We start from the raw sequence: 17987 nt of genomic DNA on the forward strand, positions 1-17987 counted from the left end.
ATGGGTCGCTTGTTTTGCCAACTACTTTTTAAAAGTCACTGTATTACAGTTACTCATATTAAAAAGTAACTCACTTTCAGTCAGCGGCGATTCTAAGGGGAGAGCCGCCGTGGCATGGCTCTACCCTCAGAAAAAGAAAAAGCACTTGCTTTGTCAAAAATATAGTTAAATTAATACATTTACGAACGAGGAAATTCGAATGTTGTAAGCGTTAGAGCTTACGGCCGCCTCAATTCCTTCGCCGCATCCCCAGCTGTTCTCTCACTTGCCCTGGGCCAGCATAGTCTGGCCTGTGCGCAGAGGCATGCGCGGAGGCATGAAAAAGTCTCCGCAGTTAACGAGCGAGGAGGTGGTAGCCCAGTGGCATATTTCGTATTTGACACAAAAAAAAGCACTACATAAAACTCTTGCCTTGAACAATAAGGGCACAGACTTTTAAATAAAGGAAAAGCCATAACATTCCTACGAAATATATATTTTTTCTGTTCCTAGAAAGCAATGAATACATTTCCAGTGTCAAAATAATGACACTTCAGCCCTTGCGACGTGAAGAGACTGCAAGCTGGGCTTCAGACAATTACCTGAAGCATTTTGTTCTCATCGTGTTAATTCGGAATTCGTTTCCTTCGTATCTCAAAAGGTGGAAGACATTTTAGGAATTCTGGTAATTTATGTGCAATTTAAAACCTGCCCTCTCCCGATATCTTCTCTTTCCGCTTTGTAGACTCCCCCTCCATCTGCCCCTCCTCGCGCAACGCCAAGCAAGGGTTGGCAGTTTTAATTAGCCGCCGATTAATTGCTGAGCCAAGTAGGGCTTCAGAAGACCGTATCTTATTTATTTCTTTTTTGTCTGCAAACAGGGTTGGCAATTTTAATGAAACAGTTTGAAAAATGTTGCATGAACATAAAATGATCAATGTTGGTAACTCTTCGTAAGTTTTCCCTGACCGATACGAATTAATTTAGTTTGTTTCAATGGCTTAAGTTAAAAAGTAGAAACAACAATTCATCATATTTCGATCGATATAAATATTATTATGTCCTTGTGGACGCACAAATATTGGTCAGCAAATTGTCCATGACTATTTTCATTACTTTTTCTCTTACATCCTGAATTTTTAAGGAATAAATTTCTACCTTTACTGGTGAAGAGGCAGCAGCTTATTGGTTCTCTTGTTTCAATTCTTGAAGCTCTCATTGCGTAAAACAAATACAATAAGCACAGTAGTGGGCAATTTGTTTCGTAATATTTATACATACCACTCTACTGCATTTTCAAAAGTTGTGTAAAATTTTTAATCTTTACATGAATGTTGCTTTAAAACATAATCAGAAGAATTTGCGAATTTAATTCTGACCGAAATCTAGAGATATACGTTTCCAGATATTGAGGTGTTTTTTTTTTTTTGTTGTAACTTGAATTAATAATAACACTTCTTTAATTAAATACTCATTTTCACCCATTTCATTATTAATTTTAACTTTGGTTTTGCACATTTATTTATGCTCAATTACATAAATTATTTGGAAGAGAAGGTAAAAAATAGGTTTCATCGGCACTTCAGTACGATGGATAGTGAATGAAAATATTTTTTGCTTTTCGTGAGCAGCTATGCAAGCTGATATTATTGTTTGTACTTGTACTGGTAGTGACGGCAGGAAAATTTCAGATGACAGGTTAGGGGGGGAATGTACACAATTTTTAATTATATATATATATATATATATATATATATATATATATATATATATATATATATATGTGTGTGTGGGGGGGTGTGGGGGGGTGTATTAAATATTCAACAAATGAACGAAACGTGTTAGTGCTAAGACAAGTCGAGCGTATCAGATCATGAACTTCTCTACTGTAGCAAAAGAGGAAGAATAGTTTTCTGTTACACAGACCCTTTGCTGTGACTATTGAGATTAGCAACGAAATGGAAATAATTTACATATGAAAGTGCCTTGTCCTTAGAACTAAACAGATAAACCTGAGAATGAAACTTAATTTTAATTATAACATATTTATTTGCGAAATTATTCTTGGATAAGTCGTACTTCCCAAGTACTATTTTCAAGTTTTCTCGTGAATTAAAAACTGAATTCTTAATTGTTTATTGTTACAACGACGTCATTATACATTAAGAGTCGAAATATTATTCTTAAACAACTGGGTCTAACTTATCGCACACTTCTCAAACATCTTTCTGGTCGTCTCGCCCCAGGGGCGGCGCCAGAAATTTTTGACCGGGTGGGCAAGAGCCAAATATTGATAAATTAGGGTGAGCAGATATAAAATTTATGATTTTCACAAACATATTCTTTCTATTCTCTCGCCCTCTCTTTCATTCCTGTATTTATTTCGCCTTTTCTCTTTGCTGTTGTATGTATTTATATTTTTCCATCAATTTTCTCTGCTTGTATTATCCTCCCTCCCTTTGCTTTCACACACAGACATGCCCGCACGGGTAATCTGTTTGTCATACCTTCTGATTAAATTTTCCTCTATCCACTGCAATCTAGGAAAGGGTAGGAAGTGACTCAATGTCGTCACATGTTGTAAAGCAGCTCATTCCTATCGTCCCTGTGTGAATTGTGATATAACCTTCCTTATTTCTCTAATTTAAGTGTCCCTTTCTTTCATTGTGTCTCCCTGTCCATGTCTTTAAACTGCTCAATGTGTAGTTTATTTTGCAAGTGAACATTTTGTCTTATCCCTTTTAAATAAGAGTGAATTTAGCATAGACTGTACTTGATTAGATGAACGAAGCAAGTTAATTACCGTATTTGCTGGCGTATAAGAAAAACTTTCTCCTTTTAAAGCTGGTCTGGAAAACAGTGTGTGTCTTGTACACCAATACTAATATATTGATTACCTTCATATCTGGAAATTTTCTCTGTAGACGAAGAAGATCAAAGTTATTCTTTCCTAGTTAGATTAGGTAACTTATTTGTTGAAAGTAGGCGTACATATAACTGTACATTTGAAATACAGTAAATTAATTATCAATTCAGTGATAAAGCTTTTTCCTAAAAAAGTGTGTACAAAATAGGGGTACAAATGTGTACAAGATGAGGATGAATTTTGATAAGATGAAACAGATGAAAGGAAAGTCTCAAACACACATGGGCAGATCACAAAAGAAGGTGAGTACAGACGCCAGAGTCTCGTTAGTCTGCAAAATACAGTCCAGAGTGTAACGTGGAAGAAAGGTTGACGCTCAGGTGGCAGATTAGAGTATATATTGCTTGCGACAATTGTGAAAAATATGGGACAAATTCTTCACAAATGCAAGAGGCACCGAAGGTTACAAGAAGTATTTGTATGTGTGAAACTAGAGGAACAAGAACTAATGCTTTGTGGAGTAAAGCAACCTATCCGCAAAACTATTTGAAATGTAATTTTAGCGTTTTATATTCGAATTATGCCAAAATTCGACATTTAAAGTTATGCAAGTTACAACTGTCCGCCTTTATTTGCTACTACTGACGTACGTTCCAAAATGAAATAAATTGATTTTTCTTGCGATACAATGTTGTACTTTAAACATTCAAGGATGATGACAAAAAGTATGATAGTAAACAAATACTTTTTTGTCATAATTTCAAATGAATGATTTCGAATACAAAATTTTAATAAAATTATGAGTTTCTACTGTAACTCAAAAGAGCACTGCTTCTTTGCTGAGGCTTAATGAATTATACTTTCACTTGGCTCATAGGGGTGTTCCAAATTTATGCATCTAGCCGCCTTTATGCATCTTTGTATTTAATTAATGTCTGTTGGAATAGTTTTAAAGTACTTTTGTTCATCCTGCATTGTGAATTTTCACACAAAATAAAACTAAAAGTTGTAAAAATAATGAAAAAAGTGCAAAATGAGCATTAAAATATCTGCCATCACTTACTGAAGTAAATCGTGACCTCACTGATGCAGGAAAAGGAGATGCTCGATGTGGTTCAATAGAAATATGCCTAGAGATTGAGAAAACAAACACTTTTAAGTAAGTTAGGTAAAAAAATGAAATTTGATCATTGTAGTTATGTGGCAATTCTTCTCCTGTTCACACATTATCTTCACACAAATGGAGTTTCTCTTGTTCATAACGCTTCGAAACTGTTGGAAACAGTTTCAGTTACTGACAATTGCCACACGAGAGAAAATAAGTCTCCCGGCCATTACCCAATATGCTAGGTATAAGAAGCGTAGTCAAGAATCGAAGATCTTTTGCATACTGTATGGAAGTAATGGGATGATGTTTTTATTTATTTGTTTCGTTTTTCTAGATATTCTTCTTGTACGATTTTGTACTCCGACCTCGGGAAAAGTGCACTTTGGCTGTAGATAGATATTGTAATACATACTTATAAGTCACAGAAGTGTTAACTCGATCACAAGCCTTATGCTTGAAGTTTTAAATATGGAATCTCGTAATTAATTATAAATAATAGATATTATCCCTCACCATATTTTGCTACGATTTTAGTTTATTCGGTAAACTAATATAAATCCAAAGGCAGCAAAACTGGGTGATAACACTGTTCTACAAAGGTTTTATTTCTTATGTGAAAATATGTTTTTCTGAAGGAATGTGGTATGGGAAATTCAAATCCGTAATTAGAATTTCGCTATCAGGGACAGTTTTTTAGTTATAAGGAATTTAGAGTCTCATTTTACTCAGATTCGCCGTTCGTGATAAATGCAGGGAATTGTCAGATGAGCAGTAGGCAACATCTGCTTCTGAGCTTCTGTTTCAGATGTTGGCAGTTCTGGTACGAAGCTACATGATGTATCTGCAAGTTATTGTCAAAACACTAAGCATTGTGTTTGCAGATTTTGTTTAAGTTGATGTACTTTGCCTGTCGAAATCAACCAGGTAGCTTCTACTATATCTGTGGAGAGTTGACCTTTGCAAGGCAGAAGAAGAGGATTCGATCTATCATGAAGAAGTACTACAAACATTACCTTGGAATCGACCAATATAATCTCCACCCCAGCACAAACGTTACTAAATTTAGGCAAAGGTGCCTATTTTGAAACTGACCACCTACTGACTGATCGCAACGACGTTAGTGGTTTAATGAATGTTCATACGTTCTTCTAATGTCACAGAGAAACCTGTGAGATATTAGAAGCTAAGTAACTAACTAACTCTCTAGCTTCTTAAACCCAAAGGCTTATGGCTGCAGCAACACAAGCCTTCCATCTGTCTCTATCCTAGGCAAGATCTATCCAATATTTTCCATCCTTGCCGATTTCCTTTAGGTCCAGAGATATTAGAAGAAATCCATGGAATATAATGAGCATAAGTGGAAGATATTTGGCGACTTCAAGATACTTGCAATGATATTGGGAATGCAACATGGCTACACAAAGTATACCTGCTTCCTCTGCAAGTGGTATACCCATGACAGAAGAACCGCTACACAAAAAATAAATGGTCTCAACGAAATTTACAAGTGGCAGAAAAATTATGCAGTGTGTGATGTTCCTCTTCCCCCCCTTCACACCAAGCTAGGCCTTACGGAACAATTTGTAAAGGCTATGGACACAACAGGAAGAGGATTTAAGTGTCTTTCAAACAAAATGCCTCGTCTTTCACCAGCAAAGCGAAAGAAAGGTACTTTGTGGGACCTCAAATTAGAGAACTTGGGCAAATCCAGACCTTGAAGCTTGTCTAACAGAGAAAGAAAAAAAGCGTGGATATAATGTTATATGCAATATAAATTGCAAAAATGTTATTATATTTTTTGAAAATGAGTATTATGTAACAATTCTGTGTGCAAATATTGTGTCACATATCACATTTATAACTTTCAAACATAATATACTAGGTTTCGAGAAAGGATGATTAAATTATTCCACGAGTTCACTCGGCATTCACCTTAAAATTGTAAGAATTTTAGAAAAAATTAAAATCACGATTACTCGTAGACAATCACTGACAGAGAAAATCTAAATACAGATTTGAAATCAGCGCAAAATTTGCAATAGGAACCAGAACTTTTCCCTCCAGAAAAAAATAAAAAAGTGTTTTTTTTGGTAGAACAGTGTAATTTGTGAGCCTTTCTCGTATCGACAATATTCGTAAGAAAAATACACACGGAGTGAAGACAAGAATATATTTATATTGAAGCGTTCTTATTTTTCTAAATACTTATTAATACTTCTTGAATTTCTTTGGGTGGGCCGTCCGTGTCTCGTCCTTTGTCTTCTGACATCAGCCTAAATGCTTTCGTTCTTAGATTAGGCATGTTACGTTTGGAGCTCTAGGGATAAAATAACTGTAATTTTTCGGGACTTAACAACGAAAGCATTTAGACTGACGTCAGAAGACGAAGGGTGGGGCTTGACCAAAAGTGTGTTCGAGAATTGTGCGTTAAGTGAAACCCTTAAAAAACTGGGGCCACAGAGTTCTTCAACAGTCACACTGCATAGGCGTGCGCACGGGGGGAAGAGGGCAAAGGCCCTCCCCCAATCATGGACGTCCGCAGATTTTCTCCACGGAGGGACAAGCAAGGTATTTTTCCATGGGGCATATTACCACGAAAATAGTGTTGCCCCTCAAAAAAACACCTGCATCCCAGTTATAATAATTAATTTAAATTACTATGACTGAAATCAAATTATACGTCTGAAAATGTACTTTTAGGTTGACGTTCGTTTTCTAAGGGGGAGATGTGGCAATCCTTGCCCCACTTCCAGACGTCCAGCCCCTAATTTTTTCACCTACAAATTTAGGATAGAGGAATCTTATCGCCATTGTTAAACGATATTATACTCTTAAAGAAAATGAAGTATTTCCAAGCCGAAAATAATTCAAAGCAACTACGGGGAAGGACGCAACCACAGAGGGACAGGCCCCCAACCTTGGACGGAATTCAATTTTAGGGTGGCAAACACACACCCATCAATGCAATAAAACCAAATCAGTGAGATAAAATTAGGTTTCTCTTTTCCAACTGAGCTTTCATCAATGCTTTTGCCCCCCCCCTAATCAGAGGATCTGCGCACGCCTATGTCACACTGGGTAAATATCAAGAATAACTGTTGACTAAGTCATCGTTGGACACATTGCGGAAGATTTGGAAGCACCATAGCAGGAGATTGGCTGGAGAAGGACGGGAGAGAAAAACAATGATAGCAATTTTGAGATCGACTCTCTCTACTTGCCTAAAGGATTCCCTCCACAATAAAGTGGAATGGGGAGAATCCTCCTCTCTCTCTTTCCAGAGTCTGATATTGATTTTCCTTCTAAGTTAGTAAATGTCAAGTCCAAACCACTTGCAACCTGATTGACTATTGATTCTTCAGGGATCCCGAAGAGGAAAAAAAGAAAAAAATGGTGGATTTGCTTTCGGGAGAATGTTGAAGCCATTCTTAACTTTTTCCTTCTCTCTCCCCTCCCCCCCCCTTCCAGGTTTACTTCCGCCGTTGCCCTGCGAGAGTGAAAAAGACGAGGAAATCACAGAAGCAGGAAATCACAGGTGGGGGTATCGCTTTTAAATGTTTTATGCAGGCTCCCAGTGTCTTAGCGGCAATAAAACGATGTCTCAGATGTTCCGGCCTACTTAGCAAATCCTTACGAAGGGTACCTCTTCTTCCTCTTTTACTTCTTCTTCTTCTTTTCTTCGGAGCAGGTAGAAAAGAACGATCCTCGAAAGTTCCTCTCGTTCTCGAAGCCCAAACAAATTACCAAGATTAGTTCTTCTGTTTTATGCTGTAGCAGGGTTTTGGTCCGTCCCTACTAACCTTGCGAACTTCAGCAATTTGTTTACATTGAGGTATCGACTTTTTGCTATACGCAAGATCCTACCAGACATGAAGGTTTATTTTGTACAGGTGGATCCGTCCCCGATATTGAACGAGCAGGTGACGTCACAACATGTAGGCCATTGACTTTCTCAGGGAAATAATGTTATAATTTTAATAGTTTGTCGCCGTTTCACTGGGGAAAGTTGTCGATGCGATTGGCCAATTGCGGGGTTACTTTTCCTACACGTCAGAGCGGGCGCTCGGAACGGCTAATCAGAGGAACATGTTCTTGAAATCTTCCCGCGTTCGTGTACTGTACACACTGTACATTGGAGGTCCCGAATAGCTCCAGGCACTCGATTCAGCCAATGAAACGAGCATGTGTTTGAAATCTGTCCGCGTAGATAAGCCTAAATTTAGTACCGACTGTTTTCGCTGTAGAAACACAGGTAGCAAGCAGCTTAAATTGCTATGTGATTTTGCAATGTATGTACAGTATTATCTTATGCAACAGTAATTTTTTAAAAAATCCTCATTGGGGGGATGGCACTCTTGTGCTATTGGAGGACTGGAATAACACCAGGCGCTCGGTTTAGCCAATCAGACGAGCATGTTCTTGCAATATGCCCGTGCTCTTATTAACGGAATGATCTAGTTTAATTCATTGTTATGCCTTGGTAACACTTATTCCACCTTGCCTGCACATCAGGAAGAGATATAAAAAAGGAAGGGGTACAGAAACCCCAAAATAAATAGTTTTCCGATGCTTCTGGCAATTGATCTGTCGTTTATTTTTGAACAACCCTCGTAGGGAAGAGCGACACAGTTCTAGAAATGGTGTTTGTCTGCAAACATTACAGAGTTTCCGTAGATAGAACATACATTACTCAATTTCACGGTTCCATGAAAACCAAACATGACATTAAGAGCACAGACTATTCTGTGTTCTAGTCATTATTGGAGCCAATCAGGCTTGTTCTAGAAATTGTGATGGACAGCTATGAGCATAGCTTTGAAACTGAACTGGGTAATCACAGACTCGTCTATTGTGAACATCAAGAAATTAATCGTAGAAATGATCTGTCCACTTTGCTTCCTTTTTAAAGAGCTGAATCAATATTTCAACTTGGAAAACCGATGTAGCAAAGTATGTCATTTATATTGCACAAATGTTTATATTGTAAAGTTTATTTCCTGGTGTAGTTGTTTAACGCACCGGATATGTAGTGAAATCGCAGGTCTGTCGTAGGTTCGATTTCCACCACCAGCAAAGAGAAGACGAGAGAAGAGGTGCACTCTCTCTCTCTCTCTCTCGAAACGTAGTGTTAAATAAGTATATATACTTAAACATACTATATAAACTATATACTATAGTTTTAAGCACTAGACAATGGTTATTGTCCAATTGATATTGCATGCTCATGTAAAACGATTGCCACTAACATTCAGAGAATTAATACATTACTGTGACTGAAATGAAATTACATGTATGAAATAAGGGAGAATCCCCGTAATATACCCAATCTCCACCAGCATACATTCAGGGGTATGCACTTATTGCCCTGGTGCCTTTAAATCAATACCAGGGCGTCTGTATCCTCGTTTTTCTGGTTTCCTTTACATTTTTATTAACAGTATAGTTGATTATTTTACAATATGGATCATTTTCTTGTGTCTGAAGTTGCCCCGGTGTCCGGGATAGATTCGGATATTTGGTTTTACAGTGTATTTCTATTTTACAATATTAATGTGCTTAGCACATACGTACATAAAAAAGAATATACAATATTTAAAAGCATAATATGTATAATACATATTATGTTTGAATAATGTATGAAATATTTAATTTATATTGACATTCATGTCCGGGGGCCGTTTACGTGATACAAATCCATTACATCAGTTACATGTTAATACTAGTAGGTGGAATGGTACGTTCTGGAAGGGTCCTTTGACCTACTTTTTATTTTACGACGTTTTACGCACTAAACTAACCTACAATGAGAGAAAAAAAGGACAGAAAAAGCTCTGGCATCACTTTTTAAGCTATTTTTTTACTTTTTTCAAATCTTGCTCTTATGCTACCTCGTCTTTTGACCTACTTTTGAAATGACTTACGACATTTTCCTATAAGGCTGTCTCCTCTTACGATGTTTTCCTGTAAGGCGCACGTTCTAGCAATGCCTATTGACCTACTTTTGAAATGACTTACGACATTTTCCTATAAGGCTGTCCCCTCTTACGATGTTTTCCTGTAAGGTCCCTCAGTGTAATCTACTACGTTCTGGAAGGCCCCTTTAACCTACTTTTTATTTTACGACGTTTTACACACTAAACTAACCTACAATGAGAGAAAAAATGGACGGAAAAAGCTCTGGCATCACTTTTTAAGCTATTTTTTTACCTCCTGCAAAATTTTGCTGTTATGCTACCTCGCCTTTTGACCCACTTTTGAAATGACTTACGATATTTTCCTATAAGGCTGTCTCCTTTTAGTGTAAGGCCCCTCAGTGTAATCTACTACGATCTGCTAATGGGCTTCTGCTCTCAGCGTAATCTGTTTTTACGACGTTTTACGGACTAAACTAACCTACAATAAGAGAAAAATGGATAGAAAAAGCTCTGGCATCACTTTTTAAGCTATTTTTTTACCTTTTTCAAATCTTGCTCTTATGCTACCTCGCCTTTTGACCTACTTTTGAAATGACTTACGGCATTTTTCTATAAGGCTGTCCTCCCTTACGATGTTTTCCTGTAAGGCGTACCTTTGACCGACTTTTGAAATGACTTACGACATTTTCCTATAAGGCTGTCTCCTCTTACGATGTTTTCCTGTAAGGCGCACGTTCTAGCAATGCCTATTGACCTACTTTTGAAATGACTTACGACATTTTCCTATAAGGCTGTCCCCTCTTACGATGTTTTCCTGTAAGATCCCTCAGTGTAATCTACTACGTTCTGGAAGGCCCCTTTAACCTACTTTTTATTTTACGACGTTTTACACACTAAACTAACCTACAATGAGAGAAAAATGGACGGAAAAAGCTCTGGCATCACTTTTTAGGCTATTTTTTTACCTCCTGCAAATTTTGCTCTCACCTCTTTGACCTACTTTTGAAATGACTTTCCTATAAGGCCGCTGTCTCCTTTTACTGTAAGATCCCTCAGTGTAATCTACCACGACCTTGCTCTCAGCGTAATCTGCCACGATGTTTTTTGTTTTTTAAAACTCTCAGGTGTGATCTTCTACAATGTGTGTGTGTGTGTGATAATCAAAATTTATTTTTGTTAAGGAAATCCCTGGCCCCTCAAAAAAAAAAATATCCCGCCAGGGGTGCGTGGTGCCCAACACAGTTCTATTTTTAACGCTGGACTTAGAAAATTTTCGGAATATTTTTTTTTGGTTCCATGACAACCTACGCAAATTTTGTTATGAGAGGACAGAGGACACCGAGACGATGCTAACGCAAGAAATCCCAGCTCTTTATGATTATTTTTTTCGAAAGTTACGAGTGATCAAAAACATTTTTTTGGCAATTGGCCCACCCTTGACCTCCAAGAACCTCCGAAAACTTGGTACACGTACTCTGGATCACGAAACTCGACAAGAGGGTCAACGGGAAGGATATTCGCGTTATCTCTTACTGTTTTCGAGACATTTTGCAATTTAACGCTGGACTTGGAAAATTTTCGACAGATGGAGGTCAAATTTGGTTCTATGACGACCTATGTTTATTTTGGTATGGGTGGACAGAGGAGACCGAGACTCGACCGACGCACTAAACCCGACCTCTCTACGACTATTCGTTCAAAAGTTACGAGTGATTAAAGTTTTGGGAGGTGGGCTAACTTCTTACCCCTTGGCCCCAGGACCACCAAAACTTGGTACACGTATTGTATACCTCCAAAATCGACAGGGGGGTAGCTTCGCTACCGGGATGGGGGTGTTTTTTGATATATTTTTTCGATAACTCTTACCATTTTCGAGATATTTGCAATTTAAGATTTTTTTAACGCTGTGGACTTAGAAAATTTTCGATACATTTTTTTTTGTTCCATGACGACCTATGTACCAAAATAAACATAGGTATGGGTGGACAGAGGACACCGAGACTCGACCGACACACTAAACCCGACCTCTCTACGCGTACTCTACGTCACCAAAAAAAAAAAAATCGACAAGGGGAGATTTTTTGATAACTCTTATTGTTTGCAAAATACTTAGGTTTTTTTTGATAGACGACAACGACGGAGTCATCAATGAGTAAACGTCTGAACTCGGTGAACAAGTCAACTTCTGCAAATATCCCCCGAGTGTGCGTGCGTGTGTGTATATGTGACGTCGACCTGTTAAGAATGTCACGTCAATAATACTATAGTTCAAATCACAAACCCTGACACCTTCTGTAAACAAAACCACCTGCATGCAGAAAGCATTGCAAACTCATAGAAGTAAAATAATCCACACGAAAATCCAGCGTTGTTACAGGATTTATTACGTAAGGTAAAACAATGGCAAATTTGTAGTATGGGATACGCTGCCGCAAATTACGTCTCACTTTAAACCCAATGCTTTTTCTTTTGTACTTATTGCTTCACCTTTATGATTAACTCTTTGCACCAGTAATCAGTTAACATAAATTTTGGCTTTTTTTTTTTGCATGCGAATTGAATATATTTTACTTGCAACTCTTTAGACAAAATGATATAACATGGTAATGTATATTTCTAAGGATGATATAGATAGGAGTGTATTTGAAATTTGTTTGTAGATTTTATGTAAATTGTATCTTATGTAAATAAAATATATAATGGGCATAAACAGCCATATGCAATGCTGTAAGTCCAATAAATATATTGATGATGATGACAAAGAAAGTTAATAAATTTATTGCGGTTGGAAACTTTGACAAGCATCCTAATAACGATTTTTTGTTTCGCCAAATAGAGTGCACTTCGTAAAATAACTTGGTGACATGGCAAGGCAAGATAAGTGTGAACATTTTGTAGTAATATGCATTGTAACTTTCAATGAGCTTAGAGATTTGTGTACATAATAATATTTTATAACATTGGCTATTTTCTAAAAATAATCATGTGAACAGCAAGGAAGTAGTGCAACTTAGTAATATTGCCTGACTTATCCTTAGAAAAAAATAACATGCCGAGTTCTGTGCGTGCGGGAAGGTCTCAGTGTTCTCCGAACTTGTTTTTTCAAAACACCAGCAAGGACAGCCTTTGAAAAGGGGTGAGAAACAGATTCTACTCAATATTTATGTAACGTTCTGTCAGTGGTATCCTGAGAAACCAGTAAATGAAGTGGCTAAGTTGATGATTAAATCACAAATACTTAGGTGGGCACGAATGAGAAAGGAGATTTTAATCATCAATCTAATAATACTTGGAAACTAACATAAATTATATATACTTCTAAATTATGTAACCTTCACCATTCACTTGTTTCTTCATCCCCTTTTAAAATATTTTCCTAAGAATCTTATTTTCAAATACTCTCAATGTCAATGCAAGGGATCAAGTTTTCGCATCCACAGGCAAAATTACTGTTTTGTATATTTTAACATTTAGTTTCTTAGATATTAAACGAGAAGACAAAAGTTTATGAAGAAAAAAGTAACATGCATTTCCTAAATTAAGCCTACTTAAGAGACCTGTAGGAAGACCAAGACGAAGATGGAGGGACAACGTTGAGATGGACCTAAAGAAAATCGGTAGGGATGGAAAAGATTATATAGAACTTGCTCAAGATAGGGACAAATAGAAGGCCTGTGTTGCTGAACCTTCGGGTTTAAGAAGGCTAGGGAGTTAGTTACTTAGTTAGTTAGTTAGTGTGTCTCACTGCTGCACGGAAAATCCTACAGGAGTTTTATTTTTTATTTTTTTTGGAAGCTTCTAACATTTTAAGATATATCCTACCATATTCTACATATTCAACGAATTCATTTGATTACAATGCAACAACGTTTTATTATTACATCATATGTTTCAATATTTTCATAGTCATCCAAACATTTGACAAAACATTTTTTTTAGTTACGAAGATAGGAAGAGAAAAAAGTAGTTGAATAATTTCGAGAAGTATTTCTTAATAGGGGACAGTGTTTTATTTATTTTTTATTTCTTTCTTTCGTGTAACCACCATGCTATCGATAGGAACGAGGCAAGACCAACATTACCACTATGCTATTATATTGAAGAGGATTTTCCATTATCAATTGTGTTCACACACAAAACTTAGTACCTGTCTGCATCCATACCTAGATCAAAAGATTCGAACTTATTTAATTATTTACGCTTGTGCTTGTATTTGCTCTCTTCGGGTTTTAAAAAAAAAGCTTAGAGAGTTAGTTAGTTGGTTGTTTCCCACTGTACTATTTCAATTTTTGAATAATCACATGTTAGTTATGAATGCATTGTTGACATCCTGTCTGATCATATATGTGTTCGGGTTGAGGCTCCGTATCTACCTGCAACATTTCTTTTCTGCTTTTTTTCTTGTTATCTGCTTTCTATATTGAACATTAGAAACAACACATTCCCATTAACAATATTTCACATTATGCAAAACATTTAAGTCTATACGCCATCAGGGTGTGGGATTGCAACAACGTTACCACTACGTCATCCGACAAAAAACCAGAATCGGTATTGTTATATTTTATTGCTCAGGTCATTTCTTTTTTTTTAATATGTATAGCTATAGTGAACATACTAACTTAAGCCCTCAGACTCGTAAACCAACAAATATATACACCTCTGTTAACTGCCTTGTATTTGGGGAGGGGGTAGCTGTTGGTGCAATACACTTTGAAAGTTTTGTTTTCTAAGTGCCACACACATCAATTTCATCATAATTATCATTATTCATCCTCATCGTTGCCATTAGCCTCTTCTTTTTTACAAATTTTCGTACTGATATCGCCTTAGCAGATTAGCAGGAATCGTCTGAAGTTTGAACTCGTGACACCTCCCAATACCGTTGCAAGCTTATTTGTGATTGTTCCCCTCAATTATTCAAAGTACTTCACTTTCATATTCAAAATATACACAAGTAAAAAGGTTCATATCACATTAGTAATTTTAAATTGTATTCTTGGGGACACTTTCTAACATTGTTGCCTGATATTAAAATAAGCGAAAACACTCTGCCATGCTTAATAAAAAGAAAACATCCATTCATTGCCAGATTGTACAACTGTATAGGTCGAGGTTCATAAGCCTCGTCCATCTCATTCTAGGGACTGCATATTTTGTATACAGTTTATAGTGGAATCACAACACAGGTTGTTAAGAATATCGTCAGTAAATATGAGAATTCTTGCTGTGAAATTTCTATGCTGTTTAACCTAATAGAATTCAAATCCCTGAGAGAGCCAAGTACTGAGCTTTAGCATTCCATATTAGCAAAACCTTTATACGTACGTATTTATAACCTGAATTTACTAATCAGGAAATCCCCCTTAGCCAACCAATTAGCACATTTTATATGACCTTCTATAGAGGAAGAGGACATGACTTTTCCGAGGCGGTATTATTGATGTGATATTCTTAACAAGTTAATGCACATATATAGCTGTAAGTGTATCAATCTTTATGCAAACAAAACAAATAATTAGGAAAATTTTTTTAACCAAACAATCAACACAAATTTATCTTTTTTATAGAGAAAAAAAAGAGCATAACATTCCCGAGACAGTATTATTGATGTAACATTCTTAACAAGTCAATGCCTTAATGTTTACACACATACATAAGCGCATCAATCTCTAATCCAAGCTAAGGTCTAAATCACAAACCCCGACACCTTCTGTAAACAAACGGTCTCACCGATTCGATGTATCACTCCGCGTCAGCTGATCCATGACCGCAATCATCTGCTGTTACACTCATAGTTCGCCGCACCTATTCATTTTATATCAGAGCCTCTGAATGTGAGAACCCGCTCTCAAAACTTCAGACGAATATGCAGCCGCATACATTGTTACTCTCCCGGTCATTCTCTCTTTCATAACCCTTAAAACTGCAGACACTGACACACCATTGCACTGGGATACCAACTTAGCCACTTCATTTACTGGTTTCTCAGGATACCACTGACAGAACGTTACATAAATATTGAGTAGAATCTGTTTCTCACCCCTTTTCAAAGGCTGTCCTTGCTGGTGTTTTGAAAAAACAAGTTCGGAGAACACTGAGACCTTCCCGCACGCACAGAACTCGGCATGTTATTTTTTTTCTAAGGATAAGTCAGGCAATATTACTAAGTTGCACTACTTCCTTGCTGTTCACATGATTATTTTTAGAAAATAGCCAATGTTATAAAATATTATTATGTACACAAATCTCTAAGCTCATTGAAAGTTACAATGCATATTACTACAAAATGTTCACACTTATCTTGCCTTGCCATGTCACCAAGTTATTTTACGAAGTGCACTCTATTTGGCGAAACAAAAAATCGTTATTAGGATGCTTGTCAAAGTTTCCAACCGCAATAAATTTATTAACTTTCTTTGTCATCATCATCAATATATTTATTGGACTTACAGCATTGCATATGGCTGTTTATGCCCATTATATATTTTATTTACATAAGATACAATTTACATAAAATCTACAAACAAATTTCAAATACACTCCTATCTATATCATCCTTAGAAATATACATTACCATGTTATATCATTTTGTCTAAAGAGTTGCAAGTAAAATATATTCAATTCGCATGCAAAAAAAAAAAGCCAAAATTTATGTTAACTGATTACTGGTGCAAAGAGTTAATCATAAAGGTGAAGCAATAAGTACAAAAGAAAAAGCATTGGGTTTAAAGTGAGACGTAATTTGCGGCAGCGTATCCCATACTACAAATTTGCCATTGTTTTACCTTACGTAATAAATCCTGTAACAACGCTGGATTTTCGTGTGGATTATTTTACTTCTATGAGTTTGCAATGCTTTCTGCATGCAGGTGGTTTTGTTTACAGAAGGTGTCAGGGTTTGTGATTTGAACTATAGTATTATTGACGTGACATTCTTAACAGGTCGACGTCACATATACACACACGCACGCACACTCGGGGGATATTTGCAGAAGTTGACTTGTTCACCGAGTTCAGACGTTTACTCATTGATGACTCCGTCGTTGTCGTCTATCAAAAAAAAACCTAAGTATTTTGCAAACAATAAGAGTTATCAAAAAATCTCCCCTTGTCGATTTTTTTTTTTTGGTGACGTAGAGTACGCGTAGAGAGGTCGGGTTTAGTGTGTCGGTCGAGTCTCGGTGTCCTCTGTCCACCCATACCTATGTTTATTTTGGTACATAGGTTGTCATGGAACCAAAAAAAAATATTCCGAAAATTTTCTAAGTCCAGCGTTAAAAATAGAACTGTGTTGGGCACCACGCACCCCTGGCGGGATTTTTTTTTTTTGAGGGGCCAGGGATTTCCTTAACAAAAATAAATTTTGATTATCACACACACACACACACATTGTAGAAGATCACACCTGAGAGTTTTAAAAAACAAAAAACATCGTGGCAGATTACGCTGAGAGCAAGGTCGTGGTAGATTACACTGAGGGATCTTACAGTAAGAGGAGACAGCGGCCTTATAGGAAAGTCATTTCAAAAGTAGGTCAAAGAGGTGAGAGCAAAATTTGCAGGAGGTAAAAAAATAGCCTAAAAAGTGATGCCAGAGCTTTTTCCGTCCATTTTTCTCTCATTGTAGGTTAGTTTAGTGTGTAAAACGTCGTAAAATAAAAAGTAGGTTAAAGGGGCCTTCCAGAACGTAGTAGATTACACTGAGGGATCTTACAGGAAAACATCGTAAGAGGGGACAGCCTTATAGGAAAATGTCGTAAGTCATTTCAAAAGTAGGTCAATAGGCATTGCTAGAACGTGCGCCTTACAGGAAAACATCGTAAGAGGAGACAGCCTTATAGGAAAATGTCGTAAGTCATTTCAAAAGTCGGTCAAAGGTACGCCTTACAGGAAAACATCGTAAGGGAGGACAGCCTTATAGAAAAATGCCGTAAGTCATTTCAAAAGTAGGTCAAAAGGCGAGGTAGCATAAGAGCAAGATTTGAAAAAGGTAAAAAAATAGCTTAAAAAGTGATGCCAGAGCTTTTTCTATCCATTTTTCTCTTATTGTAGGTTAGTTTAGTCCGTAAAACGTCGTAAAAACAGATTACGCTGAGAGCAGAAGCCCATTAGCAGAT

Source organism: Lepisma saccharinum, chromosome 20 (assembly GCF_977018435.1).
Source record: "Lepisma saccharinum chromosome 20, izLepSacc3.1, whole genome shotgun sequence".
NCBI classification, from domain to species: Eukaryota; Metazoa; Arthropoda; class Insecta; order Zygentoma; family Lepismatidae; genus Lepisma; species Lepisma saccharinum.